Source organism: Engraulis encrasicolus, chromosome 13 (genome assembly GCF_034702125.1).
Source record: "Engraulis encrasicolus isolate BLACKSEA-1 chromosome 13, IST_EnEncr_1.0, whole genome shotgun sequence".
Classification (NCBI taxonomy): domain Eukaryota; kingdom Metazoa; phylum Chordata; class Actinopteri; order Clupeiformes; family Engraulidae; genus Engraulis; species Engraulis encrasicolus.
The window spans coordinates 3,668,532-3,683,645 of record NC_085869.1 but is presented as its reverse complement, the minus strand read 5'-3'; the positions used below and the strand labels follow the sequence as shown (position 1 = coordinate 3,683,645).

The 15,114-nt window shown below is 42.4% G+C and overlaps 1 long non-coding RNA gene across 1 annotated transcript; it reads right to left on the bottom strand.

The window, feature by feature from the left end:
- Positions 1-323: 323 nt before the first annotated feature.
- Positions 324-10,814, bottom strand: LOC134460628 (uncharacterized). The gene is made up of 4 exons (XR_010037125.1): positions 10,721-10,814; positions 3,267-3,328; positions 3,068-3,179; positions 324-413 (listed from the first exon to the last, which is right to left on the bottom strand). It is a non-coding gene; the product is annotated as an uncharacterized LOC134460628 (long non-coding RNA).
- Positions 10,815-15,114: the final 4,300 nt, after the last annotated feature.

Below are 15,114 nucleotides of genomic sequence, written 5' to 3'. Positions count from 1 at the left end.
CACACCCAAGACCTGCCACCCAATATGACTGCTGAAGAAGCAAAACAAGGCGACTACATGGTCTGTGAAGATCATTTCAGGCCGAAAACCTGCATTTCAAAGTATGTATACATTAATGCTATACCAAATGAAACTCCTTAAAACACACATGCACCGACTTAACTCATCACACAAGTACATTATTGTAAACACTGAGGTGGTAAAAACACGTTAAAGCACAACAGACACATGCATATTTATATTGTAGGCCATTAAGCAAGTAGAAGTTTTTATTTTCCTTTGTGATAAATTTACTATTACTGTAACAATATAAAAGTACAGTTCGCATTAGTGTTGTCGTTTTCTCTTCAAGGGTCAAAGAACACGTCTGACTCCAGGTGCTGTCCCCATCCTTGTCAGGCAACAGGTCACCCCTGTTCAGAGGAAAAGAGGTAATGCACTTAATTTCAATCCTAAAAAAAACCCCAATACTCTGTTAATAACAAAACCCCCAAATGTCCAACATTAACATTTCATTCAATAACATTGGTCTTATAATACTTTGAGTAAAATGGTTAACAACAAAAGCGTGTAGTTTTGGTTGATATTACTGAGGAAAATTTGGCGTATTTTAACACACCAAAAAGAAGGTTAACCCGGTAATCATTAGGGAATGTGGCAAAACAGAACGGTGGATAAAACCTCACTGCAATTGACATTTTAAAAGACAGAAGTTGTGTCATGAAGACCACGACAATCCCACGGCAAACCAGAGGCCAGATGTAGCCATTCTTACTTTATGGGAAAGATTGCATTAAAACCAGCGGTCACATCCACAATGAGGAAAGGTTCATCTTATGTCAAGCAGTAGATAGGGGACATTTTGTGTGAAGGGTTCACCTGTATGCAGGACAGACTGAGGCTTGAGCCCTGTGACATTTTATGTGATTTTTATTGTCAAAGACAAATGTTGATGTCTGAAATCGCCAAACGCCAAAGAACTGCAAGTAACTGGCAAGTCCAAAACTGGCAATGTTGAATGCCATGATGGCATGATGGCCAGACGAGGCATGACCAAGTACATTCCCTACAACTTGTGTTGCTTTTCAACATTAACTCATTGGCTGCCAGCCATTTTCATAAACGAGTACCTCGGAGTGCCAGAGATTTTTCAGCATTTTGGGCGTTTTTGGAGGCTCACAGAAAATTGAGTTCTGTGTCTATGTCAACACCATACCTATCAAAACACAGATTAGACGCTCATCTGTCAGCAGAAAAAAACGGTGTCTCTCTACCCCTTTCCGTTCTTTCATAATCATCTGTTGAAATTAAGTGGAATTCGCCAAAATGCTGCTTTCTAGCCAAAAAGCTGAGAAAACGCCATTTGAAGTAGAACTATAACTGCAAACGTTTTTGCCCATAATGGCATCGTCCTAACAACTCCAAACCTATCAGATGCTATTACAGAGTCTTCTGTCATCTGTAGCCTGAACAAAAGATCGTTTGTATGACCTTTTCAACCTAATATACTGAAATATAACGGGGGTGGACTCGAAAACAAGGGTGTTTTGGTTTAGTTGCTGGCGCGCAGAATGGATCATGACAGCAGGTGCCCCTAACTCCGGGAACTCCCTCCCTCTCCCTCCCCCTCTGATTGTGCGCTCTGTACCCTCGTTGGAGAACGAATAACAGCTGGTTTATTTCCTCCAGATATAGTACCGTGCTGTGTCTTGTGTGGGAGGGAGGCAGGTAGGCAGGCAGCTCCGCTTAGCGTAGCTTACTGCAGCTTCTTTGGCAGAGCGGACAACTTGCAGATTGATGATTACTGTAATCATGGTTCTGCTATAGTGATCTTGTCATATATTGTTCAATGAATTTTCTTTTGATAAAGTACTGATCACATATCCAACATTTCACAAGCCGATTGGAGTGGTGAAGGCTAGCTGGTCTGAGGCTAAGTGCAATGCTTTCTCATGTGAGCTGACTGTATTTGACCAGACACAAAGGCTACTCTGTTCCAAGAATCTGCAACCCCCCTGTCTTTTTTTGATCATACAGTACGCTGATCATACTTTACAGATCCATATAAAATAACTAGAATGAGTAAAAATAGTTGACTTACCAAGGCTCCTGTATTTAGGCTTAGTTGTAAGTTGTTAGCGATTTCGTGCTAGCTAGCTAGCTAGCGTAGCAAAATTTATAGCCAAGCATTCCCAACATCACCACTAGTCCTGTGCATTCTCCTGTTAGATGATATTTTGTAAGCATCATCCTGATGTCTTGTAGGCTGATCACATTATCCAAAATGAAAGGTTGCCACACAGATCATCTCATGGTGTATTTTGGGCAAGCTAGCTACAATGCCTTCTAGCTAGATAGCAACTGGGGGTTGTATTTTGGTCATGAGAGGAAGGGTTTTTTTTGGTCAGGCTCTGACACTAAAATCAGTAGCCTACCTGTGTTAAAATCAGAGGACAAGAAAGTAGACTACTGTCACAGGTGCTTTACTTTCAAAAATGATTTTGCTATGCTACTTTTGAGATTATAATAGTAAAAAAGGGGTGTTTTTGTCTTGACATTTCCTCCTGGTCTGAACTAAAGCCCTGTCTTGACTGTTCCTAAGGACACTTCTGCCACCTACAGGAACAGTTAGAAAATGCCTAGAGGCTTGAAATTTATACAGAAGATAGGTCAGACCGTCCTCGAGGCCTGGCTGTAAAAAAACGCAATTGTCGGCGAACGACGTCGAAGGTAGGGGGCGTCACTATTTGAAATGACGTCATTCGACGGCCAAGGCAGCCAATGAGTTAACCGTTAATATATGGCGTTAGCTATTTACAGTTACCAGAATGGCAAGTGATGACTAAATTGTGCATTAAAGGCTCAGTGTAATGTCATGATAGTGTAGTACTGTGGCTAACTTTTCAATAAGTTATCTGTGGCATCACTGAATATATAGCCACTGGTGCCTTTCTCATTAATAACACAGCAAAACCCTTCTGTTGGTGATGACTCTTTTGAACTTACTTCACTATGGATATTTCCTCTATGAGGCAGAGAGCAATGCAAAGTAGAAATGCCCACATACCACAACAGTACTTGAGTGCAGTGCATATGATTTCTTCACAAGTTCCAGGCCATCTGCTGTTTTCCAACACATAATGATGGTGGTGGCGTGGAATCTTGATCACTTCCAAAGACTGTAATTCACACAGAACAGAAACATTAGGAAATTCTAAACCATATGCCAATTTGTTTCCCCCATATTCATGCAGCTGTCAACATACCTATGGACACCAAGGAGGATCCAGAGGAGCATGTAGGCACATCAAGCAACCTGGAGCCACTGCTGCAAAAAAGACAAGACAATGGATGATCAATGGATGAACAACTGATTCTGTGACGTCTATCTGTCCATACAGCTGTGCACACTGAAGGAGGGAAAGTGGTTCTGTGACTCAGTCCATTCCAAGGAATAGGCAGGAGTTTTTTTAACAGCCAAATTGCCTTAGCCAACTACCTACATCCTACAAGTTCATTATGTAATTTTGCTGGATTTTTATGGGGATTTGGAAAACTATACATTTTTGAAAAGTAGATAGTATAAGCAATCAGAAAAACAATGTTTCCATTTGCACAGGTGGCGGCCATCTTGGATTTTTCAAAATGGCGTCCGAAAAACCTATATTTTGTCATTTCTTAGCTTCTGAATAAGTTAGAACATTGATTTTAACTGCTTAACCAACATTTTCAGGGTCACTGAATCTAATGGTGATAGTTTTATTGTTGTCAGACATTTTGTTACCACACCAATTTATTTGAACTATTGATTTATAGTATTTATGAGTAGATGGCCCTCCATATAAAACATCCCAGCTGGAATGTGCAAAACTGGTACAGTTTACATGTCCACCATTTTGCTGTACATTTACAGGCTTGCCTGTGCAAAGCTCACAGCTACATTGTATCCAGCATACAGGAACAGCACCACATAGTGAATGTTTTGAGTGTCAACAGGTGTTACTTTTTGAAATTACAATTAAGTCACAAAAAGCTGTCTGCGGTGTTGTTTGAAAGCTACAAATTACACAATCAGCTTGGAATACAACAACCCTCATAATGTGAATTATGATGAATTGAAAAATTAAAAATTGAATATCCAAAGTCCTCAAATTTTAAAATGGCCAGTTCCTTGTCTTAACATAGCCTGCAATGCCATGAACAACACCTGAAATTCTGGTGTTTGGTTCTTTATTCATTTCAGAGATAATGGGACATAAAGGTTGAAATGAGTAGTAATAGAGTAGTGTCAGGGGCAAGACTCCTTCACTTTTCCCTTCAGACCAGATAGACTTGTCATGGATCATCAGGATGTGCTTCTGGTAGTGGAACCTGTAACTGCAACGGGACGTACTTATACATTATCTACAAAAGACACTGCTGCTGCTTCAAATGCACTGGTAGAGTACAAAATGAGGGTGTAGCCATTGATTATCTCTTTAAAGTACGGTAAAGGGAGGTTGCCACAGGTACACAGAGAAGGAATGTTCAAACATTCACATATCATCATTTGGTGTGTGTAAATGGACATCTGCCTTAGTTTCTGAAACCTGGGACCATGGACACTGACCATTCTTGTTTTGTTTTTGTATTGTCATGTGATGCTACTATGGTATTACCGCATGGAGTCTTTTGCTGCCTTGACCAGCCGCTCAAGGTTGCTCAACATCAGCTCATACACCTCCAGCTTCAGGTCAGATTGTCTTGCAGCCAGCCGTTTACAGTCCTTCTCCGCTGCCTCTAGTGCCAGAGAGAGTTCAGTGCAGCCAAAGTTTTGCCACAGTACCTTTTGAATGACGTCCTCCACTTCCTCCAGTTTCTGTTCGCAGTCCTCTGTGGTTCTCTTAACCTCAGCAGTGATGCCTTCCTTCACTGTGTCTTCAAGCTCCGCCTCATCCGTGAAGACTTCCACCTCCTCATTTGCCTCAATCACCTTTTCAGCTCCGAGTTTGACCTTGCTGAAGGCTTCCATCACTTCTTCCACCGACATTTTCTTGCATGACTTCATGAGTGAGTTTGCTTGTCGGGTGAACCTCTGTTTGGCAGTTGTCCTCTCTCTTTTCAATTGTTGGAGAGATTTTGGATCAGCCATTTTGGTCTTTGGGAAGAGTGATGGGCCTGTTTTTTCAGCGGCAGGCGGGCTGGGCGTGGACTCAGCGGCAGACGGGCTGGGGGTGGACTCAGCGGCAGGCGGGCTGGGCGTGGACTCAGCGGCAGGCGGGCTGGGCGTGGACTCAGCGGCAGGCGGGCTGGGCGTGGACTCAGCGGCAGGCGGGCTGGGCTTGTTGCGGCGGCGGGCTGGGCTGGCTTTTACGCGGCGCTTCAGGTTGGCTGGATTTCCAACCAGCTGGTTGCCGTTTTTTTTACTGCCAAGTTGTCGGGTTTTTGCTTTGGTTTTTTGTTTGGTTTTTAAGGTTGCTTGTTTCTGGATTTTTTGTTTGGTTGACCACTGTGCTGTTTTCCCCAACTAGAAAAGGAGTACATCTGATGAGGTGTAAGGTGCAGGATTCCACTCGAAGGGATTTGACAAGACAACGGTTTTCCTTTTTGATTTCCTCTCTTTTTTTTTTCCTTTTTATTAAAGTTCGGTGATTATTTTCCAGTTGAGAGAAAAGGACTTGGCTCAAGGCAACAATTCAAGGTCAATCAAGGCTTTTTCGTCCATCTTTCCCCTAGGTAAAAAACCTAGAGGGAGACGTACAAACAGAACATAAATTGGAAAACAGAAATTAGTCGAGGGTAATAAATGCAAAATGTTCATGTGCAAATGTAGCAATGTGCAAATAAGCAGGTAATAAATAATTTATCAAAAATAAACAATTTATCAAAAATAGACTCTGCAACATCATTACTCTACAAACCCGGACTATAAATAGAAGTTATACTGATTTTTAAGACAGTTGTAAATAAGATCATCCATGAATAAACAGATTGAATTTTCGCCCATAAGGACCCGCACTATAAAGTGCCAAATGCACGCAAGTCTCGGAGCCGAGCCATTTCTGCAATATGAACATCAAACGCAGAGGTCAGCCATTACTTGTGCCAGGGCTATTTACCTTACAACTACAACGAGAAGGATTTGCAAAAGTGAAAGAAAGACTACATATTTACACAAACAAACCTGGAGCACAACTGAACCACATTGTGGTTTGCTACAACCGCTACCGAGAGAAATAAAACAGCGCTTACCGGCTTCCCCTCGACTTTCAGACGTGGTTTTGCACAGTGGTTCACAAGTATTGCAAACAAGCAAACCAACCTGCGTGTGCATTCCAGGCTGTGCCTTTTCAAACTGAACCTAGCCAGTTGATTAGGCACCTGTGCACTAAGTTTGCCGCTCAAATCAAATTACTTGAAACGAGCGCAGCTGACACTGATCAGCTGCGCACGCTTCTACTATGTAGACGCGTTCCTCACCAATCGGTGCTTGCTGTGCTCTAACACCTTTTTTTCCCCCGTTGTTTTTTCCCAATGTTTTTTTTTTTCTGTGTGATTAAGAATTAAAATTTAAACAAACAGCCGCAGACCTGGTCTGACGCGACAGTATTAATAAGTGGTCTGTATGATGCCATATTTGTGAGTCAAATTCTCTCTGAAATGAATAAAGAACCAAACACCAGCATTTGAGGTGTTGCTAATGACATTGCCGGCTACGTTTGGACAAGGAACTGGCCATTTTAAAATATAGCTTTTTTAGATATTCAATTTTTAATTTTTCAATTCATCATAATTCATATTCTGAGAGTTGTTGTATTCCAAGCTGACTGCGTAATATGTAGAGCCAGAAAAGAGCTTTCAAACAATACCACAGGCATCTTTTTGTGACTAACACTGACTGATATATTCAAGGCTGAATGTATAGTGTCCTACCCTCACATGTGAACCTTTCCTAGTCTGTTTCTTCCTTAATATTAGTGTCAGATTCAAACCAATGCAGTTCTGGGGTGCTACCTTGCTACTAAAAAGGCACACCAAGTATGATTGAAATCTGTGTCGGTCGGGTCCCAAAGTGTCTGATTTCACGTGAAATTACCCTGTTGAGGAATGTATGCCGAACACTGAAGAGGTGAAACTGAACTTCCTGCATCCTGATGGACCATCTCCAACCTTCACATATTCCGATAGACATGCTGTCATGTGATATTACTATGATATTACCATATTATTACTAGGTGATTTGTATGATGTCATATTACTTGAGTCCCATTATCTCTGAAATTAATAAAGAACCAAACACCAGCATTTGACGCTGCATTCACACCAACGGCGCGGACATCCACAGTACGTCCACAGAATGTGTCCGTTATCAGTCCGAAACTGTTAGAATACATGAAAACAAATCATGCCTTGCACACAGGAGCGCGGTGTAAGCGCGGCGCATGTCCGTCCCGCCCGGACATGTCCACTTTGCTCCTTGAAAATAGAACTGAAGTCTATTTTCCTGCGCGGACGTCCGTGTTCAATGTGCGGGCTCCATTGAAAATGAATGGCTGCTGCCTGCGGAGGCGCGGATCAGTGGGGGACCCTCAGGGCCTTCTACGCCTTCAGAGAAGGCCTTAAAATTTCAGAAAATATATTATAACGAAATACATGAAAACATAAAAAACTCCTTACTCTCATTTTATTTAATACAATACATTTATTACCACATTTTCACTAATCTATGTGCCAAAGTTAAGTTTACTGTCAAATTCACATCAGCAATGAAAGGGTTACTGTCCTGAAACATACTATCCAATCAGAATAGTCTATCTCTATCGAAGCAAGATTAACTGGCTCATTAATTGGTCAGGACTTCACGAAGGCCAAGCTATGTGTTTTGGTTTGGAGAGTGATGGGAAAATTGACCAATCACGGCTTGATTTGAAGGGGGAGGGACAAAAAAAACATCTTTAGGCGTTCGCGAAGGCGTCTTGAGCTGACCTCAATGCAACGAAACTCTCATGTGATTTCAGAACCGGAACGAGACTTGCACTTGTTTTCAAATCAAAGCGGCGCCAGTGCGATATACTGCAAGGTTAGCATTAACTTACTAAATGCTATTACATGGTTTGTAATATTGTTATAATGTTTTCAACAGTTTACCACGGCTGTTTTAGAGACTATTATTGCTTTGAATATGGGAATATCGTCCATCGACTGTTGTGGGCTTTCGCAGGTGCGCACATACCAACAAGTGGTAAGTGAGAGGCTGCTTATAAAAGTTGTTTTGTAACATTCACATGCAAATAATGTGTGAACCATGCAGATGGTTTTGATGGTAAGGCTTGAGGCTTTCTTGTCGGATGGTTGATAAAGCAGAGTCGCGTTTAGAAATTGCCCCTTGGGTACCAAGTATTTGGCTAGAATGACAGGAGGCGTAAGTAGCGCAATCTTCGCACAAAGAGCGCCGAATTGCACCAAATTTTGGCTAGAACTACGGTCATTATTTGACCACCTCTAACAATGGAATTTCGTTTCAAATGTCTGGAGTGGTCCTTTACCCTAAATAGACCTGAAGCTTACCTGACCTAAAACCTATAAAAGAAAACACTTAGTGCATGAAAAGGGGAAACAGATTGTATCCCGTGTATTGCATTCCATTTTATTTCCTAAATGTAGGGCCTATCCTATATATATAATTATGTTTCAGTTTTACAAGACTGTTAAGCTTCAAGGACATTCAGTAAACCTTTCATGCTGAAGTCACACCTCAGTTCGCTAGCCTATCTGTCAAGATTTTTTTTTTTTGAAGGCCCAGCCGTGGAGCTCACCATTCGCCACTGGCGCGGATAGAACGTGGACGTTGACTGTGCAGTGTGCAAGGCAGCCCGCGAACCTCTCGGACTCGCACCGCTCATGGAGATGGCATGTGCCGTCAGGTGTTGTTCATGACATTGCCGGCTACGTTTGGGCAAGGAACTGGCCATTTTAAAATATGAGTTTTTTTAGACATTCAATTTTTAAATTCTCAATTTGTCATAATTCATATTCTGAGGGTTGTTGTATTCCAAGCTGATTGTGTAATATGTAGAGCCAGAAAAGAGCTTTAAAACAAAAACCCAGACATCTTTTTGTGACTAACACTGACTGATATATTCAAGGCCGAATAATGTATAGTGTCCTACCCTCATTTGTAAGCCTTTGCTAGTCTGTTTCTCCCTTAATATTCATGTCAGATTCAAACCAATGCAGTTCTGGGGTGCTACCTTGCTACTAAAAAGGCACACCAAGTATGATTGACATCCGGGTCGGTCGGGTGCCAAAGTGCCTGATTTCATGTGATATTACCCAGATATTATACAGTAAATCACCAGTTCAAATATAATAGCATGGTAACAAACTCTCTGAGAACATTAAAAGTATCACCAGTAGATTCAGTGACTCTGAAAATGTAGGTTTAGCAGTTTAAATCAATGTTTTAGCTTATTCAGAGGCTGAGATATTGCAAAATTATGTTTTTTCGGATGCCATTTTGAAAAATCCAAGATGGCCGCCATGCAGACACTTGTGTAAATGGAAACATGTTTTTTCTGATTGCTTATACAATATACTTTTCAAAAATGTATAGTTTTCCAAATCCCCATAAAAATCCAGCGAAGGTTCAGATCCAAACGTAATGAACCTGACTATATTACTGACACGATGGTGTCATAGATCATAGCTGATCCCTTCCATCCAGCACATCGACGTTTTACTCCCCTTATGGAATCTTGAGAACCTGAACATCCTGGTTTAGAGACAGCACATAGCCACTGGCCTGACTGGTCTGACATTTGAACCTGCTCTGAATTATGACATGCCTACAATGTAATATTTTGTATACACATCACCATTCCACTTCAATAACCACTTTAGCAATTTCATATGTGACTTGACCACTGTTCACGGTGTATATGTGTGTGTCCACAGCTGTCTGCCATGCATGCAATCAGTTGTTTCTGTCCATTAGGCCTACAGCCTGTATTTGATGTTGGGATGTGCCAAAACCAACCTGTCAACCATGTTGGCATGGAAATAATAACCTCATTAATTGTTGCAGCTTGAAAAATACATTTCTATTTGGATTGCATTTCGTTGTTGATTCATGATTCTTTACAGCAACCATCGTAGGCCTAGGCCTATGAAATAGAGCTCTACACCGGAGCTATGGTCGGAGGGATGTGCCACTAGTCCACAAGTTTGTCAGTTCTACATGCACGAGGGTTTTATACAAATAAGTAACTCAAATCAAATGTACAACAAGCCATCACCTGATTCATGAATGCCAACCATCACAATTTCATAGCGGTGTTCTCAAAGCTAGAACCAGCCAACTGTCCAAAATGCTGGTGAGATTTCAGTTTGGCTAGAGCTCTAACCTTATCATATCCACTTGCCTCATTAGATATGAGCGTGTTTGGCCCGTTATAACTTAAAACTTCTAGCCATTTTGGCTGGTCTGCTTAGAACACAGGGGATTGGGAAAAAACACAGCATGTTGCGACATGGATTGTCTTACGTTGCGCACGAAGAAGATAGCTTAAAATGATATGTTGCCTGAAATAGTTTTAATATGCCTGCCGATAACCGATGCATATTAGTTCTGTAAGTGATACCGCATCCCATTTGGCAAAACACGACATGCACAAAACACAAATCGGAGACTAAAGTAGCCTAATACCCGCACTCACATCAGTATTTTCTCCAAAACACATACCTCTTCGTCCATGAGAAGATTTTCAAAACAGCTGTCTCTCTGGCTGAAGTTTCCACGGACGGCAAACAAACCACATGGCCACCAGCAAACAAACCGATTAGGTACGAGCAGTCGTAAAGGTTTATGTTTGCACTTGCGTCGAGGCGTCGATGATTGGATCAATGACGGCGCAGCTCAGCAACCGATTGGCTCTTGTTGCCAAGTAGGCGGGAGATAAGCAGGCATTCGATGTTTTGGCGTTACGCTTTGACCCCGTTTATTCCTATGGAGACATTAGTCAGTGTTCTATCTCCTTGTTAGAGTACCTCTGACTGAACTCAACTGGTAACTGGAGACAAGACAAAAGGAGCAGGCACCAACACAGGTTTGGGGTGAAATGAGCAGAGATTCTTTATTATTGTCAGGTGAGGCTTAAGTAGTGGTCACATGACCTGGCCTCAATCACAGTTGTTAATTGAGAGCACTCAGTCTCTAGGCCCTCAACGAGCATCAATCAACACCCCCACTTGTTCTCACATTTACAACAAGAAAAACAAAAACATTACAAAGAACAAAATTACATTTCAGTTCGGCAATCACCCAAACAGAAACCTGTAAAAGGCAAGAAGTTTCCCTTTTGTAGCTGGCTTTGTGAGTAGGTCAGCAACCATTAGATCTGTTGGGCAATATTCCAAAAACACATCTCCATTATTTACAGTAGATCTCACAAAATGGTATTTAATATCAATGTACATCTCTGCCGACTAACTGGATTCTTTGCCAACGCAATTGTCCCCTGATTATCTTCATAGATCACCGGTACATCATAATTACAGTCAAGGTGTTTAAGCATTTGAGACAGGTACAGACATTCCTGTGTAGTGGCAGCTAATGCCATGTACTCAGCCTCACATGTTGATAGCGCTACAGTTGGTTGCTTTTTGGTCTTCCAAGAAATCAAAGGACCATTCTTACATAGGCTAACACAATAACCAGATGTACTACGTCGGTCAATTGCATCTCCTGCCCAATCTGCATCCCTGTAAGCCACCAACTGTAACCCATCATCATGTTTCCTGTAACACAGCATCTTATCACTTGTGCCTTTCAGATATTTCAGTACGTGCTTCACAGTTGTCCACTGCTCTTCTGTTGGCGCATTGAAATATTGTGAAAGTTTGCTCACAACAAAACTCAAATCCGGTCTAGTGCATGAACTGAGATAGATTAGGCTACCCACTGCTTCTCTGTATTTTCTGGGGTCACTCATCTTTTCACCACAATGACTGTAATTCAGCTTCGACTCACAAGGTGTCGACCTGGGTTTACAGTCTTGCATGTCAAACCTTTCCAGCAATTTATCAACATAACTTTGCTGTGACATAGTCACAACTCCATCACATTGGTCAAAGGTGATACCCAGAAAATTCTTCAGTCGGCCCAAATCTTTCATCTGGAATTTTTCAGTAAGCATTTTCTTGACACTTTTCATTGCTCTCTCATCACTAGCAGCAATAACCAAATCATCAACCCATATCAGTATTATCACTTTGTCATGTTCGGTTTCTCTTTTGTAAACACAATTATCAGCTGGATTTTGTTCAAAGTTGTTTTCACAAAGATAATCATGCAACATTCTGTTCCAGTTTCGTCCTGATTGCTTTAACCCATACAATGATTTCTCCAATTTACACACCACTTTCTCATTTGTCTGAGTTTTTACGTCATAGCCTTCTGGCTGTTCCATGTAAATTTCACAATCAATCGGTGCATGTAGGTAGGCAGTTTTAACATCCATCTGATGGAGAATCAAATCTTCTTGAGCAGCTTTCTGCATCAACACTCTCACACTTGTAAGGTTAGCAGTAGGAGAAAAGGTTTCTCCATAATCTACACCCATCTCTTGACTGTACCCTTTGGCAACATATCGGGCCTTGTACTTGTCAGATCCATCAGCATTGGTTTTGATAGCATACACCCATCTACCCCCCACTGCCCTCTTGCCCTCAGATAAAGTGGTCATGTGTTGTTATCCTTCAATGATTTCATCTCCTCATCCATTGCATCAACCCACTCTTTTGAATTGGATGAAGTCACAGCTTCTCTGAATGTCTGGGGTACATTAACTACCATCTTGCAGCAATAATCAATGCTGATCTGTGCATGGTCACTCCGCTCACCATAAAAATCTGACCTCCTTCTCTCTCTAACAGGATACCTCCTCTCTTCACTTAAGGTGTCTGAAGAATGTGGTTCTGCTTTCATCACAGGTGGCAGTGGACTTGTCTGGCTACTGTCTGGGATGTCAAGCAACTTTGGTTTGTCTGATGACGATGGTGTTGGTGTGCAGTACAGCACAACCAGATCTGACCCAGTCATGTCATCGGTCATCTGTCCCTCAACACTGGACATAAACCTCACCAGTCTGTGCTTAGAGACTTTTCTGTTGTCAGGATTGTAGACCATATAGGCTGGGCTGTTCTTATCATAGCCCACAAAGATGCCTTTGTCAGATGCCTTGAGTCTAGCTTCTTCCTGTCCTGCCTATATGCATAACACACAGTACCAAATTTCTGCATTCTGGATAAATTTGGTCTCCTTCCTGTCAGCATGAAGTAAGGTGTCTGTTTGGTGCGGCTGTTGAAACATCTATTTCTCACCACTGCTGCTGTCTGAACTGCATATGGCCATAACTCCTTTGGTAACTGGCTTTCCAAGAGCATGCATCTAGCCATGTCAAACAGTGTTCTCCAGTTGCTCCAGAGAGTGTTTATGGGTAGTACGAGAGAGGAATCTCGCAACTTTTTCCGGGTGGTATTGTCCACTAAGTGGCGCCATCCAGACAGCGCAGAGGAGCGCCAAGGAGAGCAGAAGCTGTTAGAATGAATGGGGTCCCATGGAGCTCAACCACGATGCTGTCATTGCTTTGAAAGAGAATTGGTATCTTTGTTTCATTTTATTTTTCCAAAAGACAGGATAGATTATCCTTTCAAACAGCACTTAGTTTGAATTTTTAAACTCGCTGGATCTTTATGAAATACGTCTTTATTGTCAATATGACGTCACGAGTGGCTTCACACTACGTTTGGATTGGTCGGCGGGCTGCATGACGACGGCCGTAAAGCAATTTTGTTAGCAAGATGCTAGCGGAGTCTGACTCATAAATGCCAAAGCTGTAGGAAATCAGAAGGACATAACTCCCAGGTTATTGTACATTTCATTTAAATCCACATTGGTTTCTCAGAACTTACAGTAATATTGTCAAGTTTCAGCCGACAGCAAGCACAATTGTCAGTTATTAGCGCCAGCCTTATGAGCTCTGCTGTCTCGACAGCGCTCCCTAGGTGAACTGCAGGCACGGGTTGGAGGGCGAGATTGAACACTGTATGTAAACCCACTGTGGCTGCGCTCAGCAGTGCCATTTTGGTGTGGCGAGTACGGTGCTGATGTTTCATGTCTAATTCGGTTTTGGCGAAGTAGTGTTTGGTAACCCTGTCCAGTAAACTCTGTTCCATTATCAGATCTGATGCAGGCAACCTTCCCGTATGGGGCTATATCAGCTAGAAACCTTTGGGTTGCATCCACTGTATCACTTTTATTTTTCAGGAAGTACACGAACACAGCACTGGAATAATCATCAGTAAAGGAAAGTGTGTACCTATACCCATCTTTAGACACTGGATCAATGGGACCGGCTAAGTCAGTATGTACCAACTCCAAAGCTGACTTTGCCCTCACATCAGGCTTCCTGTTCCTGCTCTGAGTGAATTTACCCTGAACACACACTTCACATTGCATAGACCTGGGTGTTTCACCCTTGATTGTCATACCATCAACCACACTCTGTAATTTCTGGACATCATTAAAGTTGTAGTGTCCCAAAATCTCATGCCACATCTTAAGGTCATGGCAACTCATGCATTGATCATCACAGTCATTGTTCACAGGCACAGTAGGCAAATAGAACAACCTGTTATGTTCATGAATGAGAAAACGTGTACCGTCTTTGTACTGCAGAACATCTTCACCCTCCTTGAAGATCACCGTTGCCCCACTGGAAGTTGCAGCTCTCACAGAGAAAATGTCCTGGGGATAGGAAGGAATGTACAGCGCCTGCTTCAATGTAGCGCTGATGTGCCTTCCTTTGCTATCCACCAAACACACTTCAGCTTCTCCTCTGCGCTCTGCGACCCCCTTACACCGTGTGCCGTCAGCCAGCTCCACACAGTGCGTCTCGGCCTGGAACCTTTCGTCGAAGCTCTTGAACCTGGCCAGGTCGGTGATGTTGCACCGGTGTCCACCATTAACCCCTTTCTGGTGACACCACTCCCTGGCCGACGATCACTGCTCTCCAGCATGAAGGCGAAGGTGTTGTCCGTCTCCTCGCTCACCCCTCGCGCATTGTCCTGCCGCTG